Source organism: Schistocerca serialis, chromosome 2 (assembly GCF_023864345.2).
Source record: "Schistocerca serialis cubense isolate TAMUIC-IGC-003099 chromosome 2, iqSchSeri2.2, whole genome shotgun sequence".
Lineage (NCBI taxonomy): Eukaryota > Metazoa > Arthropoda > Insecta > Orthoptera > Acrididae > Schistocerca > Schistocerca serialis.
The window spans coordinates 1,109,107,625-1,109,131,510 of record NC_064639.1 but is presented as its reverse complement, the minus strand read 5'-3'; positions in this window follow the sequence as shown (position 1 = coordinate 1,109,131,510).

Here is a 23,886-nt window from a genome sequence, read left to right as displayed (position 1 = left end):
AAGTTGAGCATCATGGAGAATATTGCGCATTGTTTGAGTCGTAACACGACGTCTTGTGGCTGCACGAAAAGCATTATCAGCATGGTGGCGTTGTTGTCATGATTCCTCCGAGCCATAATCTGAAGGTAGTGGTCGTCCACTGCAGTAGTAGCCCTTGGGCGGCCTGAGTGAGGCATGTCATAGACAGTTCCTGTCTCTCCGTATCTCTACCATGTCCGAAAAACATCGCTTTGGATCAGTCCGAGACGCCTGGACACTTCCTTTGGTGAGAGGCCGTCCTGGCACAAAGAAACTATGTGGATGCGATCGAACCTCAGTAGTGACCGTCTAGGCATGGTTGACCTACAGACAACACGAACCGTGTACCACCTTCCTGGTGGAATGACTGGAACTGATCGACTGTCGGAGCCCCTCCGTCCAATAGGCGCTGCTCATGCGTGCTTGTTTACAGCTTTGGGCGGGTTTAGTGACGTCTCTGAACAGTCGAAGGGACTGTGTCTGTGAAACAATACCCACTGTCAACGTCTATCTTCAGGAGTTCTCGGAACCGGGGTGATGCAAAACTTTTTTTGATTTATGTGATGTGAAACTAAGATATTCGAAAGCAGACGAAAATTTGAAGTGTGGAAGAAAAGAGGATGAAAACAAAAAACAATGGAATAAATGGCTATGAAGGAAGGATCCCGAGAGACTACCACGTCAGATAAAGAAATTTAAACCAAATGGGAAAAGAGATACTGGCATACAGAGAAAAAGATGGGTACCATAACAGCCAATACTGGGCTAACACGTTAAGTGCAGAAGAAGGAGAAGAAGAGTAATCAGAGAGTAATGGGTCTCTGTATATTTCTGCGCGATAAGTTACATTTATTTACGTGGAGGGTCAGCGCCAGTCCTTGCACCAAACACCGATCTTCCTGCATTTTGCTAAAGTTTTCTTGAAGTCTAAGCTTTCCTATATACGAGTACAACAGCATTATCTTCGTGCAGTCTCACGGAGCTTCCAACGTTATGGATCACATCATGATACACATGGTGGAGCAGTAACGGCCCTACAGCAGTCCCTCGAAGTACTACCGAAGTTATCGCAGTAGGCGGAACGGCGGCGTTGACACTAAACTCACAATTTATTATCCTTTATCGAGGTTTACTGTAAATTAGGCAGTTGCGGGCATAACGCTTCATAAAAAGAGGTAAAAGAGCGAGAAGAGCTTCTAACGGAGCAAAAAGTAGCAGGCACTGTTCGGAGTGTCTGGGCGGTTTCTTAGGTAAGAGAGTATCGAGAAACCACAGAAAGGGTGTCAGTCTAAAAGGGTGCCGGGCAAACACATGACAAGGGTAGACCTAGAAGCAATCGGTATTATACTAGTTGTGTAAATTGTCGCAGCTGTCTAGGGAAAAAACAGAGCCCCAAGCACTAATAGAAAGCACTAAAGCTCAAATTATAGGTACTGAAAATTAGCTAACACCGAAAATAAGTTAAGCCGAAATTTTTACAAAGGACCTAACCGTGTTTAGAAAGGGTAGGTTCAACGCAGTTTGCGGTGGAGTGTTTATTGTATGTCGGAAGTAGTTTACCGTGCAGAGAAATAGAAGTAGGTAGTTCCAATGAGTTAATGTGACTAGAGGTTATACTTGACACCGGAATAAATTAATAATTGGTTCCTTTAACCCCCCACCCGGGAGGTAACGTGCTCGTCTCCCATGCAAGCGGGCCCGGGGGATCGATTCCCGGCTGGGTTGGAGATTTTCTCCACTCGTGGGCTGGGTGTTGTGTTCTCCTCATCATCATTTCATCCTCATCCCCGGCGCTCAAGTCGCCCAATGTGGCGTCGAGCGATATAAGATGTGGACTTGGCGGCCGAACTTCCCCGAATAAGGGCCCATACGATCATTTCGTTTCATTTCATAGCTGGTGGTGATTTAAATTTACCCTCGATATATCGGCGAAAATACACGTTTAAAGTCTGTGGTAGGTATAAAGTGTCCTCGAAATCGTACTGAATGCTTTCTCCGAAAATTATTTTGTATGATTAGTTCACGTACTCACTCAAAGTGTAAATGATCGTGAAAACAATCTTGACCCCTCACCAACAAAAAACTCTGAGCAAATTGGGAGCATCAGGGCGGATACAGGGACTGGTGACCACAAGGTCGTTGTAGCAAGACTCAGCACTGTAATATCCAAATCTACCATAAATAAGGGCAAAATATATATTTTTAAAAAATCAGATACAAATTCGCATGACGTCTTCCTCAGAGACAGTCTCTGCTCCTTCCAATCTCAGTATGTAAGCGTAAACCAGATGTGGCTTGAAATCAAAGAAATAATGTGCACGGTATTTGACTGATACAATTTTTTTGTTTTTTTTTTTTTCATCAGGCCACTGACTGGTTTGATGCGGCCCGCCACGAATTCCTTTCCTGTGCTAACCTCTTCATCTCAGAGTAGCACTTGCAACCTACGTCCTCAATTATTTGCTTGACGTATTCCAATCTCTGTCTTCCTCTACAATTTTTGCCCTCTACAGCTCCCTCTAGTACCATGGAAGTCATTCCCTCATGTCTCAGCAGATTCCTATCATCCTGTCCCTTCTCCTTATCAGTGTTTTCCACATATTCCTTTCCTCTCCGATTCTGCGTAGAACCTCCTCATTCCTTACCTTACCAGTCCACCTAATTTTCAACATTCGTCGGTAGCACCACATCTCAAATGCTTCGATTCTCTTCTGTTCCGGTTTTCCCACAGTCCATGTTTCACTACCATACAATGCTGTACTCCAGACGTACATCCTCAGAAATTTCTTCCGCAAATTAAGGCCGGTATTTGATATTAGTAGACTTCTCTTGGCCAGAAAGGCCTTTTTTGCCATAGCGAGTCTGCTTTTGATGTCCTCCTTGCTCCGTCCGTCGTTGGTTATTTTACTGCCTAGGTAGCAGAATTCCTTAACTTCATTGACTTCGTGACCATCAATCCTGATGTTAAGTTTCTCGCTGTTCTCATTTCTACTACTTCTCATTACCTTCGCCTTTCTCCGATTTACTCTCAAACCATACTGTGTACTCATTAGACTGTTCATTCCGTTCAGCAGATCATTTAATTCTTCTTCACTTTCACTCAGGATAGCAATGTCATCAGCGAATCGTATCATTGATATCCTTTGACCTTGTATTTTAATTCCACTCCTGAACCTTTCTTTTATTTCCATCATTGCTTCCTCGATGTACAGATTGAAGAGTAGGGGCGAAAGGCTACAGCCTTGTCTTACACCATTCTTAATACGAGCACTTCGTTCTTGATCGTCCATTCTTATTATTCCCTCTTGGTTGTTGTACATATTGTATATGACCCGTCTCTCCCTATAACTTACCCCTACTTTTTTCAGAATCTCGAACAGCTTGCACCATTTTATATTGTCGAACGCTTTTTCCAGGTCGACAAATCCTGTGAAAGTGTCTTGATTTTTCTTTAGCCTTGCTTCCATTATTAGCCGTAACGTCAGAATTGCCTCTCTCGTCCCTTTACTTTTCCTAAAGCCAAACTGATCGTCACCTAGCGCATTCTCAATTTTCTTTTCCATTCTTCTGTATATTATTCTTGTAATTAGCTTCGATGCATGAGCTGTTAAACTGATTGTGCGATAATTCTCGCACTTGTCAGCTCTTGCCGTCTTCGGAATTGTGTGGATGATGCTTTTCCGAAAGTCAGATGGTATATCGCCAGACTCATATATTCTACACACCAACGTGAATAGTCGTTTTGTTGCCACTTCCCCCAATGATTTTACAAATTCTGATGGAATGTTATCTATCCCTTCTCCTTATTTGACCGTAAGTCCTCCAAAGCTCTTTTAAATTCCGATTATAATACTGGATCCCCTATCTCTTCTAAATCGACTCCTGTTTCTTCTTCTATTACATCAGACAAATCTTCACCCTCATAGAGGCTTTCAATGTATTCTTTCCACCTATCTGCTTTCTCCTCTGCGTTTAACATGGAATTCCCGTTGCACTCTTAATGTTACCACCGTTGCTTTTAATGTCACCAAAGGTTGTTTTGACTTTCCTGTATGCTGAGTCTGTCCTTCCGACAATCATATCTTTTTCGATGTCTTCACATTTTTCCTGCAGCCATTTCGTCTTAGCTTCCCTGCACTTCCTATTTATTTCATTCCTCAGCGACTTGTATTTCTGTATTCCTGATTTTCCCGTAACATGATTGTTCTTCCTCCTTTCATCCATCAGCTGAAGTATTTCTTCCGTCACCCATGGTTTTTTCGCAGCTACCTTCTTTGTACCTATGTTTTCCTTCCCAACTTCTGTGATGGCCCTTTTTAGAGATGTCCATTCCTCTTCAACTGTACTGCCTACTGCGCTATTCCTTATTGCTGTATCTATAGCGTTAGAGAACTTCAAACGTATCTCGTCATTCCTTAGTACTTCCGTATCCCACTTCTTTGCGTATTGATTCTTCCTGACTAATGTCTTGAACTTCAGCCTACTCTTCATCACTACTATGTTGTGATCTGAGTCTGTATCTGCTCCTGGGTACGCCTTACAATCCAGTATCTGATTTTGGAATCTCTGTCTGTCTGTCCATGATGTAATCTAACTGAAATCTTCCCGCATCTCCCGGCCTTTTCCAAGTATACCTCCTCCTCTTGTGATTCTTGAACAGGGTATTCGCTATTACTAGCTGAAACTAGTTACAGAACTCAATTAGTCTTTCTCCTCTTTCATTCCTTGTCCCAAGCCCATATTCTCCTGTAACCTTTTCTTCTACTCCTTCCCCTACAACTGCATTCCAGTCGCCCATGACTATTAGATTTTCGTCCCCCTTTACATACTGCATTACCCTTTCAATATCCTCATACACTTTCTCTATCTGTTCATCTTCAGCTTGCGACGTCGGCATGTATACCTGAACTATCGTTGTCGGTGTTTGTCTGCTGTCGATTCTGATTAGAACAACCCGGTTACTGAACTGTTCACAGTAACGCACCCTCTGCCCTACCTTCCTATTATAAACGAATCCTACACCTGTTATACCATTTTCTGCTGCTGTTGATATTACCCGATACTCATCTGACCAGAAATCCTTGTCTTCCTTCCACTTAACTTCACTGACTCCTACTATATCTAGATTGAGCCTTTGCATTTCCCTTTTCAGATTTTCTAGTTTCCCTACCACGTTAAAGCTTCTCACATTCCACGCCCCGACTCGTAGAACGTTATCCTTTCGTTGATTATTCAATCTTTTTCTCATGGTAACCTCCCCCTTGGCAGTCCCCTCCCGGAGATCCGAATGAGGGACTATTCCGGAATCTTTTGCCAATGGAGAGATCATCATGACACTTCTTCAATTACAGGCCACATGTCCTGTGGATACACGATACAAGGACACCATATAAATTAGTAAGATATAGAAATGATTCCCACACGTACACAAAAAAGGTCAGAACATTCGAAATAACACAATTTCAGACACTTTACTCTTCTCATAAGTATATAATTTTATGTATATAGACTGAAGTGGTAAGCGAAAATTCGTACCAAGACCGAGAACCGAACGCGGATTTCCTGCTTACTCGGCAGGTGTGCTAGCCACTAAACCAGTTTGGCAGAGCAGTTCCCACGACTGTATACGGCTTACCCTGGAGCGCCTCCCTCTCGATCTGACTACCACTCCAGTTTACTTTAAATTCCCCCTTACAGACCTACAGAACTGTCGAGGCTCCCCATTTTCTGTAATAGCACCTCACCATCCAAGCTAAATGGGGGATCCAGCCTGCAACGCAGGTGAAGTTTCTTATGCAAGTGAACTTGAGAGGCACCCACATGCCTTGCTCATACTGTGGCATCAAGCAGTCAGGCCTGCAAGATGAGTGGTCTGCCAAGCGAGTGGATTCATTCTTATTTATCGAGTAACATGAACTCTAGTACTCACACTTAAGTTACAAGTTATCCTCCTATATGATTAATACGCAACAGAAACACGCATCTGACTATCAGTAATTTACAGAACTCTGACTGTAAACTACGCACTGGCAATACCACATTTTCTTTCTTTTTTATTTAACGGCTTTTGTCAACACGTGGCCACCGCAGTGAATATGAATGGCGCACACATTATAAATTCGGGACATTATGACAACATACAATTCGAAGGAAAAGTCCACCAATCTTTTTCTTTTCACTATCTTATTTATTCTGATAAATTCTCTAACCTAAACACACAAATTCTATAACCTACAACAATAACACATGAGAAATTCCGCCCAGTGGGCATGGCTTTACATTGATGAATCTCTATGTTATGGTCTCGTAATTATTTAACGCTACAGTGCACTTTCTGGATATGATGGTGGATCTTTTATTGTTTCTCACACTTCGACTCTCACAATCATCATCACGAAACTTTCCTCCAGATCGAGCGATAGAGAAGGAACAAGCATAACCCACTAATCTTTTGAAACTACCTTGCTACTCTCCCATGCAAACCACACATACCCAAATTACATGACATACATCACACTGCAATAAGAAATATAAAACTAAATAGTCACAACACTATCACTTTCAGCTTTCCCACTTCAATTAATATTTATCCCAGTTTCACACGACACTACCCCACTTCGTAATTCTACTTTTCTACTATGAACTCTGAAGATATATGCACGTCTTCCTGTGCAATGCAAGCCAAGTGGCGTTGCCGGATAGACGGCCGATTCATCTTGCTTCTCTCTCAGAGTTTGAATCTAGCGTAACACGGAATCATATCACGCAAAGTAATATTAAGAACGTATTCATCACACACGCGAGTCCTCAACTGATACCATGGACGAGTACTTCTCTTTATCCTTGGTCTCATACACAGATTGAGACTCACACAGTACTCACCACGTGAAAGTACTCGTCTCTAATTTCAAGTCCTGCACACGCCATTTCTTAAATATTTCAACTTATGGTACACATGCTATTCCTTAAATATTTCAACTTATTGTACACACGCTAGTAATTCAGCTTAACTTAAGCACACGGAAGTATTTCAACTTATTGCTACACGTGGTTTCATTGTGACCGTTGGTCACTTCCGAAGATTACTGCAATCCCATTACTATTACCTGCCTGACATTTAATTCTCCCCACAAAAGTTCCTGAAATAGAGATATTATTATTTCAAACTACTCTTAAATATTCCACGTGCATACCATGTCTCCACTCTTTCGTCATTACGGAGCACCACTAAAACAGGTCTTAACAGCACAAGATCCAGCGGCAGAGTGCCGAAAAAATGGCCATTCTCTAGGTCATCTTGCACCTCTGTCGAGGTGGGGGAAGACCATGCTACCGTATTGGTCAGCCACATTTCAGGCGCTCAAAGCTCAGGTAAATTTCATCTCTTTGGTCCCACCAAAAGTGGCCAAAGGATCGACTCAAAGACGATCATATATTCACATTCACTATCTGCGGTTAGCAGACGACCATACATTCATTCATTTCACAGATCTCACCAAACTGGATGTAGGGATTTACTTTGTGGGAGTTCACATGTGATCAATTAAATAAATAAATTCTCATTCTTTCCCACACTGGTATCCGGCTTCGCTGTATTAATTGAAATTGAGTTATTTTACAAAAAAAAAAGTGTTGTTCTGACAAAAATAATGAAGTATGTTGTAGCTATTTTCAATGTCGGGTGGTACTTTACCCTTTCACCACCGGCTACCCATGCAGAAAAAAATGGCACGGTACTATCCTTGCAATGCGAGGGTAGTTCCGAAAATTTTTTTAAGATAACTGTATTAGAACAAACATAGCAAGTCATCAAAATAACCAGGAGGAGACTTAGCCCCTGGTGACCTCAAATAGACGACCAAATGCTGTTACTTTACCAAATCACTGACACAGTTGTTGCATTATTGTACTCTCCACAATCCGGAGCAATGTACGTATACAAATTTACATCAATCCAAATGACAAATAAAACATTACATCATACAAATAAAAAAATATTGTTGAGATAAAAATTTGCTTAGTTACTGGGATCTTCGTTATTTTTATGAGTAATCAGCACTTCACTAATTCTATGACAAATAAAAAAAATACTAATTGTACTCATGAAATTTTAAATAGCTCAGCGTCCAAACACAGAGCAAGTAATCTGACATTCATAAATTGCGGGGTAAACCTTTACACAGCAAAGTCTAAATACAAAACAAAATCAACAAAAGAAAAACATTGCGTACACTAGTTACATTAGAATGTCAGGCTCCATACCATTACTCTAAAATATACATCAAACCTACAGAGAAATAAAACTGAGAAGAAGAAAAAAACAATGAAATATACCACAAGTTACATGCTGGTTACGTAATATAGTCAATCTAAGACATCATGTCACACCTCATTAACTATCATCACCTAAGCAATTGCCACCACTGCTCGACTGTGAGTTTAACCTTATCCTTGTCCACCAGTACAAATACCTGCTGCTGAGCCAGTCAGTCCATCAACTTTGATCAATACACACAGTAAATAGTTTAGCAATAAGTGCTTGAATCCTCCAGTAGCTCTCGTATCTTACTCTACTGCTCATTTCTCTGTTGTCACACATTTAGACGACAAGAGCTTGCATTTCGACTAGCCATCGTTACACTTTAATATGAAATATCACCACTGTGATAATAAAATAAGTGGCTTCAGTCAACACACCAACAAGATCATTACTGTCCACGACATCAAAATGCAATTCCGATATTTGTTGTGCAATGCAAACTCTTCTCCCCTGTGACAACCTTACTGATCAATGCAACAAGAGCCGCTACATTAGTATTACGCCACTGGCTAATAATTAAAGCATCATTGTACCAAATATTCTAATAAACATGCTACGTGAACTTGATAACCCAGAACAAACAAAAAAAACACTAACTATTCTAAACACAAATGTTAATAAAATACAATTACACTTCCTGTCCCTTCAGGTATGAAACACATAATAAAAAAAATTTACACAATCACAAGTACAAATACATTATTCCCTATCTTGTGAGTCACACGGAATCATTTCATTCTGTGATTTTCTTGGGGTCAAAAAAGTTGCTGACAGGTTCCCTAGAAACACTGTCTCGGTGTCAAAGCTCTCCCATGGTTACCCGGACGAGAGTCTTTAAGTCACTCAAATCGGCATTTTGAGCACACACTGAACAGTAAACTGTATCTCACATTAAACACAAATGTCATAGTCACTCTCAGCGCACCATCCACACGAATCTGGTCATCCAGAAATCGCCCTTCAACTACTATTACCCACGGTTCTGTCCTTTCAGTTCATGGTGTAATTAAAAGTCGTAAGTTCCAACAAACAGCACTTACCCCGCACCAATAAAAGAAATGTCTCCTACTACAATTGCAAATGTCAATGTCACACTTTAGGTTCTTGCGTTCATACAATAATTAGTCACCAAACGACAACTGTCCTCTTTAAGTATACCAAGCGTCCCACATGCAATTCACAAAGCACACTTAACCAGTCACTGCCAAAGGTTTATGGATCCTACCATTCAGTGGTCAAGACAAAACAAAACAACAAAATCTTTTCCACTACTCACAACGTGGGAACACCAGTCTTTCACTTTCCACGTTATGAAGACGTAATGAGCAGTCATCTTGTTTCATGGCTCCACAGTCCAGTACTAGTTAATAGTTGCTGGTAACAAATGCCCGCCGGGCTCTGCCACGCGTCGTCCATTCTGCCGTGACGCCGCTGCGTGCGGCGTTGAGCAGAAGAAACCACCCGCTGTTGCCTCCGCGGGATACTTTCCCCAGACGTAAGGGTGGCGGAACTTATGAATGGCCAGTGGTACGTGCGTGTCGCCCCAGGCCGTTGACCTGCTGTAGTGGGCGCGTGGAGTGTACCCCGACCGGCAGTGGAGTTTGGAGTGCCGCGGCTCTGTCGCCCGTCGCCATGGCGACGTCAGCTCGGCCCGCTAGCGGTATGGGCGTTAGGACTCCCAATCAGTCAGACCCTTCCGTGCATCTCGCAACACTACAGAAAAAAGGATATTCTTACAGTATTTAAATACTCATTGATTACATGTATGAACTATTAGATACATTGGTAATAAAAGAATCTTTGTCCAAAAAAAAATCATACACCCTAGTTTTCTACACATACAACATCAACATTTATCCCTTTTCTATATACAGCCCACACTTGTGCTATTGATTGTACCTGTCGTCCCTCATACATAACATGAAAGTGTAAAAAAAAAGAAAAGGAATAAGAAACAATCTGTACAACTTATAATTACAATATAAAATAGTAGTCTACTCTAACATCCTATCGCAGTGAAAATATTAGAAACTGTTTATCCTAAAACTACAATATACAGTGAACCTTTGTGCTTGTGACAGACTGAAATTAATACCCCTTGAAAGTGCTCTAACAAAAAAAATAAGAAATAATCTACACAGCTCACAATTACCTACCACGTGTTATTAACTAGTAAACTACTTTAACATCCTAACACAATAAACATTTTAGAAACTGTTGGCTCTAAATCTACAACATACAAAGCACCTTTGTGCTTGTGACAGACTGAAATTAGTATCTCTTTACATATTTTACATTTTATTATATATAACAACATTTCTAGTACACGTATGTACCATCCACATCTCAGATCCTGACCTGCCATCGAGGTTCATCCCAATCAAACAATAAAACACAATAATGTTTTAGTTATGGATCGGTAGCTTCCCCTTTACAGGACTGTGCGCATTGATCACACTACTCTACGACTCTCACTCACCAGACATCACATTTTCCTTCTCATTCAATCCATTAATACACTAACAGAATAGGGCTAAAAGTCAGCTATTCTTAACACCACCACACTCACGACACCATACCATACCTTTGCTCCCTTATACTCATAACACCACCACACTCACAACAACATACCATACCTTTCCTCCCTTATACTCAACCACATAACACATGAAGCTGTTTCGGAGATAGCTTTCCAGTCTCCGAATTCGTCCTTTCACTCTGACACCTCTCTCCATCGGCTTACCTCTGCATTCACTTTACCGATTATTCATCCTGCTAAATATCAACTTAGAATTGGGACATTTCATCTAAGAACAAAAAATACCCAAATTATTCATCCTGCAAAATAACTGTACACATTCTTGGTACCGTTTTGATTACTTATACTGGTACCAGGCTTCAACAACAACAAAAAAATTATTTTTGCCAAATTGCAAATCTTATGGTAAGAATTAGATTTACACTTACATTACATCCTACGTCAGTATTCCACAACGTTCACTATCTGGATATCATACTCCCTTTATGTCCTTTCACATCGTGCAGTTGTCCTCATCTCTTCATTCGTATTTCGGCTCTCCGTCCGTCCACTACTTCATCATTTCCTGGTCTTCCTTCGCCATTGGCATCAATCTCTATTGCAGCATACACAGGCCTCTCTGTAACATACATCTAAGACATCTCCACATTATTAATTCTACTCACCTTTATTTACCACTGTTTCATCACGTCGAATCTCTCTTTATTAATCACACTGCTTCACGTCGCTTCTCTCCTTAAATATCACCTTTATCAACTACTATTTATCACGTCGCTTCTCTATCTACCATCTTTATCCACTCATTAATCATCACGTCGTTTCTGCTTGATCCTTATTCATATGACAAAAGACACGTACATACACCACTCTGTCGACTCCTGTTCATGACTCATTCGACCAGTCTATTCCGTCATACTCCCAGACATCCCGCCTGAAAATTCTTATGTTCGATTTGACCCTGCACAACGTTACACACCACAAATAAATACACTGACTATCTGCCATAAATTGCCTACTTTCGATCTATCCTTAACTTTTCCATAATTTGATGTTAGAAATGTGATGAAGCCCACGAGATTGTTTTCCCTTGATCGTCTCAATCAGTACAGCATTTTCATGGACAGTCCGCCTCACTCTGAATGGTCCACTATACACAGCAAAGAAGTTGCTAGTTAGGAATCTGTGATTACATGAAAATTAAATGTGTGCAGAGAATATACAAGCTGGGAGAAATGGGCAGCCCAAGTGTTAGAAACTTAGGTGTTAGTGGCCTCTTTCCCTAACACCAGATTCCGAACAACCATACACAGCACTTCATTATAACTTTCACCACGACAATGACATCAGATGGCATCTAATTTAAAAACTTCGATCACATTACTGATGTTACCTGTAACAGCAGTATAAACGTACCCTATTCCATACTGATTACAGTGTTGACTTTTTACATTACGTGTTAAGTACCTGCAATAGCCAAATCGCACTAATTAAACTGGACTCATTGGCATTATTACATAACATTTTTAGCAACTGGTTTGTTTTGAGGAAACAGTCCTTTTACTTTAGTGTTCCAAATAAAAATTTGCAAATTTTGCTCTGAGATACCAGCCTAACAGATTACATTACTGGTGTTTTATTCTCTGATCAGAAGTATGGTATTTGCATTCCTACATATCAGTAGAGTTTGTCTGCTACATAGACAATTTCCAGTGCCAGCTGCATGTGTTTTAAGGTAAGATGCTAAGGGCCGATATGTTGGATTAGTTTCTCCTATCCTTCAATTCTTATGACAAGAATGAAATGCCTGGATTCTATGCTCTCTTGTCATTCTGATAGTTTCTGCCGTTCCTGTCCTCGACACTATGTGACCTATGAGTCGTGTCTCCGTTCACAATGTTGCTCTTATTTCCCAGTTCCTGTGACAATTGTTCAAATGACGCAGAATCGTCTACGCCTCTCCCTGCTATCGCTATATCTCTGCACAATTTCACTGGCAACTTCGTTATACAGATCCTAATGAACTCCCCAGGTTCGTATGGCACATCTAAATACCTATTTCGTCTCAGCATTTCCTGATAGCACGACACTGGATCTCTTATACCACCTTCGTTACAATTTGGCATCATCAATATGCTTTGCATAACCTGGTCCTGCTTACTTTTCGACCAGAATTCATTTAAATAGCTACTACAGTCTTTAATAACTACCTGCATTTTCGCTCTAGCCTCGTCCCTCAAATGGTTACACACAAACTTCATTTTGAGGGGCAGTCCCCACGATGAAGGTAATGAATCTTGAAATTGAGACAGCCTTGGACTATACCTAGTTGGGTTTGCCACCTGTTTTATGCGACACAACCGTTCTTCTAACTCTCTGAATTTGTCTTCCTCTTTCTGCCTATTTTCGTTTTTTTGAATTTATCTCACTCTCCCTCTGCAATCTATCTGGTGGTGTTTCACCTTCGCTTCTGCACGCTAATTGCAACTGTGCTAGTTCTTCCCTATGTTTCCTATTTGTTTCTAATTGTGCCTCTTTAAACTGTAATAGTGATGGTATCTCTCCCTGGTCGGCATAAACCTCTCGCTGCATGCTGTCAGAGCCTGTTTCGCCTCTTATACCGATCTTTTCTACATCTGCACTAATCGTATCCATTCTGACCACTACCTCTTTGATTCGCTCATCCGGCAACACGTCCCTATGTTCTGTAGTATCACTCTCTATTGCTATTATTCATACCTCCAAATTATTAGCTTTTTCTTTCACGGCGTCACATACTTGTTTCAACGCACCCAGATTCTTCTCCCCCTCATCTAACCGATTATTAACTACGGGCAGACGCTCATCGATAACTGTGTGCAGCTTCCTCATTGCCTCTTTATTTCCCTTATCCATTGCCACCAATCTTTCCTTATTTGCTTCCAATCTTTCCTTACTCTCCCTATCTCTCTCCTTAGCCTCCCTATCTCTCTCCTTATTATCTCTATCCATCGCTTCCAATCTTTCCTTAGTTGCTTCAAATCTTTCCTTATTCTCCCTATCTCTCTCCTTATTATCTCTATCCATCCTCTGTAAAAACTGCAGTAGCACACTGTCATTTGCTACTTTCGTGCGCTCACATTGTTCGCCTGAGAAACCGTCGCTTCACTAAGGGTAGCTGCACTTTCACTGCATACCTGACCTAGTCCTGGCTCGCCCGCGTCGTCGCGAAAAGCCCCCGATTGTGAACAAAGCCCGCCGCTCAAAGGATCACCTAGCAGCGGTCCACTGAACAATTCAGCCCCTTCCGAGTGTTTGCCGTTCCCGCTCATTAACCCACGGTCAACAGCTACTTCCTGCTGCACTGCTACGTTCACCCTAGAATCACTATTCTCCATGGTGACTACACATTTCGACTGCGACCTAGTTACTACGGACATTACGCAAAAAAAATTATACAACGATCTTCCAGCCTCGGACGATATAGCAATTAATTACATAAAAAAAATAAAAGATCCTCACCAATCCAGAAAGAAATTGCAAACAGAAAAAAATTTACTTCTTAGCGCTATCACAATTTATTCCATCAAAATAAAAAAAATCTTAACAGCAAACCCTAACACCAAAATATCCTGGCAGGGTCGAAATTATGAGAAGCACCCACATGCCTTGCTCATACTGTGGCATCAAGCAGTCAGGCCCGCAAGATGAGTGGTCTGCCAAGCGAGTGGATTCATTCTTATTTATCGAGTAACATGAACTCTAGTACTCACACTTTTAAGTTACAAGTTATCCTCCTATATGATTAATACGCAACGGAAACAAGCATCTGACTATCAGTAATTTACAGAACTCTGACTGTAAACTACGCACTGGCAATACCACATTTTCTTTCTTTTTTATTTAATGGCTTTTGTCAACACGTGGCCACCGCACTGAATATGAATGGCGCACACATTATAAATTCGGAACATTATGACAACATACAATTCGAAGGAAAAGTCCACCAATCTTTTTCTTTTCATTATCTTATTTATTCCGATAAATTCTCTAACCTAAACACACAAATTCTATAACCTACAACAATAACACATGAGAAATTCCGCCCAGTGGGCATGGCTTTACATTGATGAATCTCTATGTTATGGTCTTGTAATTGTTTAACGCTACAGTGCACTTTCTGGATAGGATGGTGGATCTTTTATTATTTCTCACACTTCGACTCTCACAATCATCATCACGAAACTTTCCTCTAGATCGAGCGATACAGAAGGAACAAGCATAACCCACTAATCTTTTGAAACTACCTTGCTACTCTCCCATGCAAACCACACATAACCAAATTACATGACATACATCACACTGCAATAAGAAATATAAAACTAAATAGTCACAACACTATCACTTTCAGCTTTCCCACTTCAATTAATATTTATCCCAGTTTCACACGACACTGCCCCACTTTGTAATTCTACTTTCCTACTATGAACTCTGGAGATATATGCACGTCTTCCTGTGCAATGCAAGCCAAGTGGCGTCGCTGGATAGACGGCCGACTCACCTTGCTTCTCTCTCAGAGTTCGAATCTAGCGTCACACGGAATCATATCACGCAAAGTAATATTAAGAACGTATTCATCACACACGCGAGTCCTCAACTGATACCATGGACGAGTACTTCTCTTTATCCTTGGTCTCATACACAGATTGAGACTCACATAGTACTCACCACGTGAAAGTACTCGTCTCTAATTTCAAGTCCTGCACACGCCATTTCTTAAATATTTCTACTTATGGTACACACGCTATTCCTTAAATATTTCAACTTATTGTACACACGCTAGTAATTCAGCTTAACTTAAGCACACGGAAGTATTTCAACTTATTGCTACACGTGGTTTCATTGTGACCATTGGTCACTTCTGAAGATTACTACAATCCCATTACTATTACCTGCCTGACATTTAATTCTCCCCACAAAAGTTCCTGAAATAGAGAAATTATTATTTCAAACTACTCTTAAATATTCCACGTGCATACCATGTCTCCACTCTTTCGTCATTACGGAGCACCACTAAAACAGGTCTTAACAGCACAAGATCCAGCGGCAGAGTGCCGAAAAAATGGCCGTTCTCTAGGTCATCTTGCACCTCTGTTGAGGTGGGGGAAGACCATGCTACTGTATTGGTCAGCCACATTTCAGGCGCTCAAAGCTCAGGTAAATTTCATCTCTTTGGTCCCACCAAAGGTGGCCAAAGGATCGACTCAAAGATGATCATATATTCACATTCACTATCTGCGGTTAGCAGACGACCATACATTCATTCATTTCACAGATCTCACCAAACTGGATGTAGGGATTTACTTTGTGGGAGTGCACATGTGATCAATTAAATAAATAAACTGTCATTCTTTCCCACATTGGTATCCGGCTTCGCTGTATTAATTGAGATTGAGTTATTTTACCAAAAAAATGTGTTGTTCTGACAAAAATAATGAAGTATGTTGTACCTATTTTCAATGTCGGGCGGTACTGTACCCTTTCAAACTGACACAATTTCAGAGACTACTGGTGTCATACAGACATGATTTTATGTACTGTGGAAGAAGCAGCGAAATAAGATCCCAAATTTAAAAGAATGCAAATTTTTCAAGACTGGGAAAGTTTAACATAAGCTCGAAATTTAGCACTAAATTCAATGCGAGACGCTTTTAACAGTTTCCACAACGGAACTCCGTCTTGAAATCCGGCAGAAAATCCGAAGAGATTTTGGTCGTACATAAAGTACAACAGCGTCAAGATGCAATCAATATCTTCACTGCGTGATAGCAAAGCTGTTGATACTGCTTACTAAAGCAGAGTTACTAAACACGGTTTTCCGAAATTCCTTCACCGAAGCAGACGAAGCAAATATTCCAGAATTTGAATCAGGAACAACTGCCAACATGACTGACTTAAACGTAGATAAATCTCTATATTGCAAACCAGCTTAAATCACTTAACAAAGGCATGGTCTTCAGTCCAGATTGTATACCAATTAGGTTCCTTTAAGAACATGCTGGTACAATAGATCTCTACTTAGCAATCAGACACAACCGTCGTTCGTCAGAATACCCACAATTAAAGACTGGAAAGTTACACAGGTTCCACCAGAACTCAAGAAAGGAAACAAGAGTCTTCCACTGAATTACAGACCCGCATCACTAAAGTCGTCATGGAGCAGGAGTTTGGAATGTTTGCTGTGTTGGAACATTGTAAATAACACCGAAGAAAACGATTTAGTGACAAACAGCCTATACGGATTCAGAAAATATCGTTCTTGTGGAGCACAGCTAGGTCTTTATTCTCACACGTAATAAGTGCTATCGACAGGGGATGTCAAATTGATTCCATATTTTTAGATTTCGAGAAGGCTTTTGAGACAGTTCCTCACAAGCAACTTCTAATCAAATTGCATGCCTATGGAGTATCGCCTCAGTTGTGCGACTGGATGAATAATTTCCTGTCGGAAAGGCCACAGTCCATACTAACTGACGGAATGTCATCGAATAAATCTGAAGTAATATCTAGCGTTCCCCAAGGAAGTGTTATAGGGCCACTACATACAGGATGTCTGTATGCTGCAAAAAATGGCAGTTGACTCTAAATGAGGAAGAGTGTGAAGTCATCCACATGAGTAATAAAAATATCCACTAAATTTCGGTTACACGATATGTGACTCAAATCTAAAGTCTGTGAATTCAACTAAATACGTGGGGATTAAAGTTACGAATAACTTAGCTTGGAACAATAACATGGATAATGTTGTGGGATTAGGGCTAGTAGAAATCCTTGGGTACAGAAGAGATACTGAATTTAATTGATGAAAGGAGAAAATATAAAAATGCAGTAAATGAAGCAGGCAAAAAGGAATACAAACGTCTCAAAAATGAGATCGACAGGAAGTACAAAATGGCTAAGCAGGGATGGCTAGAGGACAAATGTAAGGAGGTAGAGGCTTATCTCACGAGGGGTAAGATAGATACTGCCTACAGGAAAATTAACGAGACCTTTGCAAAAAGAGAACCACTTGCATGAATATCAAGAACTCAGACGGAAACCCAGTTCTAAGCAAAGAGGGGAAAGCAGAAAGGTGGATGGAGTATATAGAGGGACTATACAAGGGCGATGTACTTGAGGACAATATAAAGGAAATGGAAGAGGATATAGATGAAGATCAGTTGACTGCGTAGCAGCGAGGAGAGCTCCGCCTACCATCCTAAGGGAGCCATGGGTCTGATGATGGTTTTGTAGAAAGAACCGAAACCGGTTACCTGTATCATTAAAACATACATGACGTGATCAAGACTGAACTTTAGTCAAAATATAACAATTAATTGATCACTGCTTTCCAAAAATGTTTACCAAAATATTACGGAGATCCTTCGGGAACTGAAATGGGAATCACTGGAAGGAAGACGACGTTCTTTTCGAGGAACGTTATTGAGAAAATTTAGAGAAAAGGCAACTTATATTTCGCGTAAGGACCATGAAGAGCCGGCCGGAGTGATCGAGCGGTTCTAGGCGCTTAAAAAAATGGTTCAAATGGCTCTGAGCACTATGGGACTTAATATCTGTCATCAGTCCCCTAGAACTTAGAACTACTTAAACCTAACTAACCTAAGGACATCACACACATCCATGCCCGAGGCAGGATTCGAACCTGCGACCGTAGCGATCGCGCGGTTCCAGACTGAAGCGCCTAGAACCGCTCGGCCACACAGGCCGGCCTTGGCTCTTCAGTCCGGAATCACGCTGCTGCCACGGTCGCAGGTTCGAATCCTGCCTCTGACATGGATGTGTGTGATGTCCTTAGGTTAGTTAGGTTTAAGTAGTTCTAAGTTCTAGGGGACTGATGACCTCAGATGTTAAGTCGCATAGTGCTCATAGCCATTTGAACCATTTTTGACCATGAAGGTAAGACCAGAGAGGTTAAGTCTCGTACGGAGGCTTATAGTCAGTCGTTTTTCCCTTGCTGTATTAGTGAGTGGAACAGGAAAGGGCACGGCTAGTTGCGGTACAGGATACCTTCCACCTCGCTCCGTACGGTGGCTTGCGGAGTACGTGTGTTGATGTAGATGTAGATCTTCTCATGAAATATCTGTCACCAACTGTCTCCTTCGAATGCGAAGATATTTTGTAGGCGCCCACCTAGATAGGAAGAAACGATCATCATACTAAAGTAAGAGAAATCGGAGGTCGCACGAAAAGATTTTTGTTCGTTTCTCCCGCGCGCTGTTACAGAGTGGAAAGGTAGAGAAATGTCCTGAAATTAATTCGACGAACTCTCTGCTAGACAATTAATTTTGAGCTACATACTGTCAGAAAAATACACTGCTTGACAAAACGAAAGCGAAGACCCAGAAGGCATGGTCGCATGTCAATGTAACTTCGTACATGTAAACGATACAGTTCTCTCTCTGATGGGGAGAAGAGCCACCAGAATATACTGGTGTTGTTCGAATTTAGTGTGGCTACCAGGCTCGGTCAGCAATCTTGAGCTATTCCAAGACTGCTGACTGCCATTGTAACGATTTTGCGGACACAGGGTCATGTTGTGGTGGGTTTGTATTTTCTCTCAATCCACTATTCTTCCTTGCCTTGTCTGCCACTTTTGTCTGTTGTTATAGCTGTAGAATTGAGTTGTGGATTTTAATATTATATACACTCCTGGAAATGGAAAAAAGAACACATTGACACCGATGTGTCAGACCCACCATACTTGCTCCGGACACTGCGAGAGGGCTGTACAAGCAATGATCACACGCACGGCACAGCGGACACACCAGGAACCGCGGTGTTGGCCGTCGAATAGCGCTAGCTGCGCAGCATTTGTGCACCGCCGCCGTCAGTGTCAGCCAGTTTGCCGTGGCATACGGAGCTCCATCGCAGTCTTCAACACTGGTAGCATGCCGCGACAGCGTGGACGTGAACCGTATGTGCAGTTGACAGACTTTGAGCGAGGGCATATAGTGGGCATGCGGGAGGCTGGGTGGACGTACCGCCGAATTGCTCAACACGTGGGGCGTGAGGTCTCCACAGTACATCGATGTTGTCGCCAGTGGTCGCTGGAAGGTGCACGTGCCCGTCGACCTGGGACCGGACCGCAGCGACACACGGATGCACGCCAAGACCGTAGGATCCTACGCAGTGCCGTAGGGGACCGCACCGCCACTTCCCAGCAAATTAGGGACACTGTTGTTCCTGGGGTATCGGCGAGGACCATTCGCAACCGTCTCCATGAAGCTGGGCTACGGTCCCGCACACCGTTAGGCCGTCTTCCGCTCACGCCCCAACATCGTGCAGCCCGCCTCCAGTGGTGTCGCGACAGGCGTGAATGGAGGGACGAATGGAGACGTGTCGTCTTCAGCGATGAGAGTCGCTTCTGCCTTGGTGCCAATGATGGTCGTATGCGTGTTTGGCGCCGTGCAGGTGAGCGCCACAATCAGGACTGCATACGAGCGAGGCACACAGGGCCAACACTCGGCATCATGGTGTGGGGAGCGATCTCCTACACTGGCCGTACACCACTGGTGATCGTCGAGGGGACACTGAATAGTGCACGGTACATCCAAACCGTCATCGAACCCATCGTTCTACCATTCCTAGACCGGCAAGGGAACTTGCTGTTCCAACAGGACAATGCACGTCCGCATGTATCCCGTGCCACCCAACGTGCTCTAGAAGGTGTAAGTCAACTACCCTGGCCAGCAAGATCTCCGGATCTGTCCCCCATTGAGCATGTTTGGGACTGGATGAAGCGTCGTCTCACGCGGTCTGCACGTCCAGCACGAACGCTGGTCCAACTGAGGCGCCAGGTGGAAATGGCATGGCAAGCCGTTCCACAGGACTACATCCAGCATCTCTACGATCGTCTCCATGGGAGAATAGCAGCCTGCATTGCTGCGAAAGGTGGATATACACTGTACTAGTGCCGACATTGTGCATGCTCTGTTGCCTGTGTCTATGTGCCTGTGGTTCTGTCAGTGTGATCATGTGATGTATCTGACCCCAGGAATGTGTCAATAAAGTTTCCCCTTCCTGGGACAATGAATTCACGGTGTTCTTATTTCAATTTCCAGGAGTGTATATTCAACGTCAAATTGAAATTATAGAATATAACGACCCGAATTCTAATCTCAAGACATCAATAAATAAACAAACGTTACTTTTTAAGGTTTATAAAGATCGTGAACAGCGTCAGGTGTCGCGCGGTCCCCTGTGAAGAACGTGGAGATACCGCGTTCTCTTGTGAGGCAGCATTATCAACACCTGAAGGGGTCTGAAAGAGGCCGCACTCTGGGTCTCCATTTGGCCGGCTGGTCGAATCCTGCAGTGTCCACGTGTGTGGGGCATTGGGGTGTGGCAGTGGCCCTAAGCTAGACTGCAGGGGTACGTGAGGGCAGGCGTACTCATTATCAAGAGTCTGATCGACAGCGCTTCTCTACCACAAGGTAAGATCGCCGTATTGTGCACCAGGCACATAGTAACCCCTTCACATCTGCGCCCGGTATTCGAGAAGAAGTAATAGACTCCCTGAAACATTCTGTGTCATCCCGCACCATTGATCTGCCAGAATAGGAGACTGCCGTCTCGTGCTGGGGTAGTGGTAACACATCAGAAACGACCGGGTTTGGAGAGGTGCCGTCACCGGGAAGCATAGATTGTGGATGAATGTTGTTGTTGTTGTGGTCTTCAGTCCTGAGACTGGTTTGATGCAGCTCTCCATGCTACTCTACCCTGTGCAAGCTTCTTCATCTCCCAGTACCTACTGCAACCTACATCCTTCTGAATTTGCTTAGTGTATTCATCTCTTGGCCTCCCTCTACGATTTTTACCCTCCACACTGCCCTCCAATACTAAATTGGTGATCCCTTGATGCCTCAACACATGTCCTACCAACCGATCCCTTCTTCTAGTCAAGTTGTGCCACAACCTTCTCTTCTCCCCAATTCTATTCAGTACTTCCTCATTAGTTATGTGATCTACCCATCTAATCTTCAGCATTCTTCTGTAGCACCACATTTCCAAAGCTTCTATTCTCTTCTTGTGCAAACTATTTATCATCCATGTTTCACTTCCATACATGGCTACACTCCATACAAATACTTTCGGAAATGACTTCCTGACACTTAAATCTATACTCGATGTTAACAAATTTCTCTTCTTCAGAAACGCTTTCCTTGCCATTGCCAGTCTACATTTTATATCCTCTCCACTTCGACCATCATCAGTTATTTTGCTCCCCAAATAGCAAAACTCCTTTACTACTTTAAGTGTCTCATTTCCTAATCTAATTCCCTCAGCATCACCCGACTTAATTCGACTACATTCCATTATCCTCGTTTTGCTTTTGTTGATGTTCATCTTATATCCTCTTTTCAAGACACTGTCCATTCCATTCAACTGCTCTTCCAAGTCCTTTGCTGTCTCTGACAGAATTACAATGTCATCGGCTAACCTCAAAGTTTTTATTTCTTCTTCATGGATTTTAATACCTACTCCGAATTTTTCTTTTGTTTCCTTCACTGCTTGCTCAATATACAGATTGAATAACATCGGGGAGAGACTACAACCCTGTCTCACTCCCTTCCCAACCACTGCTTCCCTTTCCTGTCCCTCGACTCTTATAACTGCCATCTGCTTTCTGTACAAATTGTAAATAGCCTTTCGCTCCCTGTATTTTACCCCTGCCACCTTCAGAATTTGAAAGAGCGTATTCCAGTCAACATTGTCAAAAGTTTTCTCCAAGTCTACAAATGCTAGAACCGTAGATTTGCCTTCTCTTAATCTAGCTTCTAAGATAAGTCATAGGGTCAGTATTGCCTCACGTGTTCCAACATTTCTACGGAATCCAAACTGATCTTCCCCGAGGTCGGCTTCTACTAGTTTTTCCATTCGTCTGTAAATAATCCGCGTTAGTATTTTGCACCTGTGACCTATTAAACTGATAGATAGGTCGAAGTGGATCAATAGTGTCGTATTTTCAGCGATGAATTGAAGTTCTGCAGTTGGGTGGATGAGTATCGACTGCGCGTCTACATCTACATTTACATCTACATATATACTCCGCTAGCCACCACGCGATGTGTGGCGGAGGACACAATTCGCGCCACAGTCATATTTCCCCTCCTCTTTTCCACACGCTGATCGCGCGAGGGAAAAACGACTGTCTGAACGCCTCAGAACGAGCTTTAATTTCTGAATGGTGATCATTGCGCGATTTGAAAGTTGGTGGTAATAATATATGCTCTACATCCTAGGCGAAGATCGGATTTCGGAACTTAGTGAACAGCCCCTTCCGTTTAGAACGCCGTCTATCTGCAAGTGTGTCCCACTTCAAACTTTCTATGAGATTTGTAACGCTCTCGCCGCTCCTCTTTGGACCTTCTCAATCTCTTGAATCAGACCCAACTGGTAAGGGTCCGCACAGACGAACAATACTCTAAGACTGGGTGAACAAACGTATTGTAAGTTATTTCCTTTGTTGAAGGACTGCATCGCTTCAGGATTCTACTAATAAACCGCAATCTAGAGTTCGCCTTGCCCGTTACTTGTGCAATCTGCTCATTCAAAAAAAAAAAAAAATGTTCATATGTGTGTGAAATCTTATAGGACTTAACTGCTATGGTCATCAGTTCCTTAGCTTACACAATACTTAACCTAAATTATCCTAAGGACAAACACACACACCCATGCCCGAGGGAGGACTCGAACCTCCGCCGGGACCAGCCACACAGTCTCATCATTCCATTTGAGATCATTTCGAATAGTCACACCCAGATACTTGACGGATGTTACCGCTTGCAAAGACTGGGCATTTATTTTGTACTCGTACATTTATGGGGATTTTCGCCTTGTTATACGCAGTACGTTACACTTACTAATATTGAGAGCTAATTGCCAGTCATTACACCACGCATTTATTTTCTGCAAATGCTCATTGATTTGTTCACAACTTTCGTGTGATACTACTTTCCTGTAAATTACAGCA